The sequence below is a fragment of the Tupaia chinensis genome, unplaced genomic scaffold, assembly GCF_000334495.1.
Source record: "Tupaia chinensis unplaced genomic scaffold, TupChi_1.0 Scaffold148587_1, whole genome shotgun sequence".
Classification (NCBI taxonomy): Eukaryota; Metazoa; Chordata; class Mammalia; order Scandentia; family Tupaiidae; genus Tupaia; species Tupaia belangeri.
The window spans coordinates 2,038,042-2,040,616 of NW_006208436.1; the positions used below are offsets into that span (position 1 = coordinate 2,038,042).

Below are 2,575 nucleotides of genomic sequence, written 5' to 3' on the forward strand. Positions count from 1 at the left end.
CCCCCCCCGCCCGCTCCAGTTTCTGGCGCAGCCGCGAGGAGTCGGCGTGACTCCGTGTGGACCAAACCTAGTGGATGCAGTTAGCGTCGGAGGCTCGCACAGCCCGCCACCAGGGTTATTCCCGCCTTGTAGGTTTGCCGGGACTTGCCGCCCCCCAGCTGCCTTCACCAGGTACGCTAGTTTTCCATGGGTCGGAAGTCCGGGAAGCTGGAGGCGCGGCTGCTGAGGCCGAGCCCGGACTCCAAAAACCGGGCCCGGCAGGGGCCGCAGCCCTGCCCAGCGCGCCCGGAGTCAAAGACCGTGGCTTACCCACGGTCACCGCCGACTCCGCCGGCCCGGAGACAGGCCGCAAAGGGCTTCCCGGGTGACAGCGGCCCGAGGGGCGGCCGAGCCAGGGTCGGGTCAGGCGGCCTGGGAACCGGACCGGAGCTCTGCGCAGAGCGCGTTCTGTCGCTTTGGCTTTGTGTTCTTTGGTTCCTGGCTGCGACTCTGTTGACCTTTCCCGTGTACAGACCTGTTTTTATTTTGTTGTGTTTAAGTTTATTTCAACAATAAAAGAGAGTGGGAAATGAAGGCTCAGTTTTTTCATTGGTAAACGAGAATCGTAATGAGATTATGGTAAGGCTTAATCTAAGAAGTTAACTAGTTTTTAATAAATGGGGAAACGCCTCACAAAAATGGTTAGGTGCATTTCAGCTTTGAGAAAGAAGGAAGAGGGACCAGCAGATGGCGTAATGGTTACGTCGCTGGAATCCCACGTAGGCGACCGTGGTTCCTGTCCCAGACCCGGCAGTTTCAACCTCATGCCTAGAGCCTGTGCGTTTGTGCCCAAGATCCTAAGAGAATGGAGAAGGGGTTGCAGTGTGGCCATCCTTCCGGAGCGGTGATTTCTCGCTGTCACTTAACCTTCATCTCTCTGGCGAGTGTATGCACCCTGTAGCAAAAATTTCACACACAAAAAAGAGGGAGTCATATTTTGTACTGTTTGATAACCATTCGTAGGCACTCGTGTAATGGTTGATTTTTTACACAGTAGCTCAGGGAAAAGAGAGTGTCAATATTACCGTTTTGTAAATGGCTACCTTATTAAAGCATTGACAAGATAGCTTCTTACACCATTAGCCAAGATTGGAGAAGACAAAAATGGAGCAGGTTTGCTAAGGGAAATTAAGGTTTTGGAAGGATTTTGGTTGGAGGAGCTGCAGTAACAACTGTATTTATTAGACAAAGACCCCTGTATATTTTTAGCTCTGGAGAGAGATATCTGGGAGAGGAAGACAGGTAGAGGAGAAATAAAGATTGATTTGAGAGACCTCATACAGGTGGATTTCGGTCATAGGATTTCATAATAGGTTAACAGATCTCGAAAGATGGGTGGAAGTGTAGTTTGAATACACATTCAATATTACAATTTCCATTTGGGAAAATAACCCATTTTCAAAATACATAATACAGAAAGAGCTCAAGATTTTTATATTTATAAGAAGGTTTAGCTGGGGCCAGCAGGTGGCAAGGTAGTTTAGGCTGCAGGACTCCCACATGGCCTGCCAGAGGTTGGAACTGACAGACCTAGAAGCTTGCTTTCTCGTTTTCTCTCTTTCTCTTTGGTGAGCCTTTGTGCCCTATAGCAAAGTTAAAATAATAATAATAAATAAGTCTTTAAAAAAGAAAAGTTGAGGAACACTGATACAGAATACAGGTAAAGTCATGGGAAGAAATGAAATTGTCCAGGAGAGCGTATGGAATAAGAGAAGTGATAAGCAGAGGGTGATTTAGTAATACAAGAATTGGGAAGAGAACTGAGAAGAAAATTGAAGTCACAGAATTGAAAATATTGGCATCATGTGGGCTTCACTTTTAACTATATGGCTTTGGATAGTTTGAGCCTCATATTTAATCTATACAAAGGGGGTAAGAAATACTTTTCAGAGCTTTTGTGAAAATTAAATGGACAGTTTTGAAAACTTAATTAGTACAGTGCCCGGCACAGAATAAGAGCTCAGTAATTGCTGTCATTCTGGTGAACTCAGCACATCTCTTCTATCACCAAGAAAGTTTTAAAAGCCTTAGACTTGAAACGTAAACCTTTGTCTCTGGTGTCTAAGATGTCATTGGTATCATTGATGAAAATTTCAGTAGATGGTAAAGGTAAATACAGGTGGAATTCCTTATCTGAAAAGCTTCGGATCAGAAGGATTTTGGATTTCAGATTTTTTTCTCAGTTTTGAAATATGTACACATTTATAATGACGTATCTTAGGTATGGGACCCAAGTCTTGACACCAAATTTATTTATGTTTCATACATATGTTATATGCATACCCTGAAGGTAAATTTATACAGTATTTTTGTATTGTATTTTGAATACAACTATCACATGAGGTCAGGTGTGGAATTTTCCACTTGTGTCACACTGGTACTCAAAAACATTTAGATATTGAGCATTTTGAATTTTCTGATTAAGGATGCTCAACCTGTACTAGATAAAAGTGATGGACTTTTAAGTTCTGTCAGGTTGCATGCACTATTGCAAAGAATTTGTCAGTGTAGGGAGGGAAGTATGTATAGTGATAGG

At 43.8% G+C, this 2,575-nt stretch overlaps 1 protein-coding gene across 2 annotated transcripts in view; it reads left to right on the forward strand.

Moving 5' to 3' along the window:
- The first annotated feature begins 9 nt into the window (after positions 1 to 9).
- SLC25A40 (solute carrier family 25 member 40) overlaps positions 10 to 2,575 on the forward strand; it is a 48,291-nt gene continuing 45,725 nt past the window's right edge. For both annotated transcript variants that reach the window (XM_006170483.3, XM_027769079.1), the window contains exon 1: positions 10 to 171. The gene's annotated coding sequence lies outside the window, so the exon portion shown is untranslated. The remainder of the gene's footprint in view (positions 172 to 2,575) is intronic.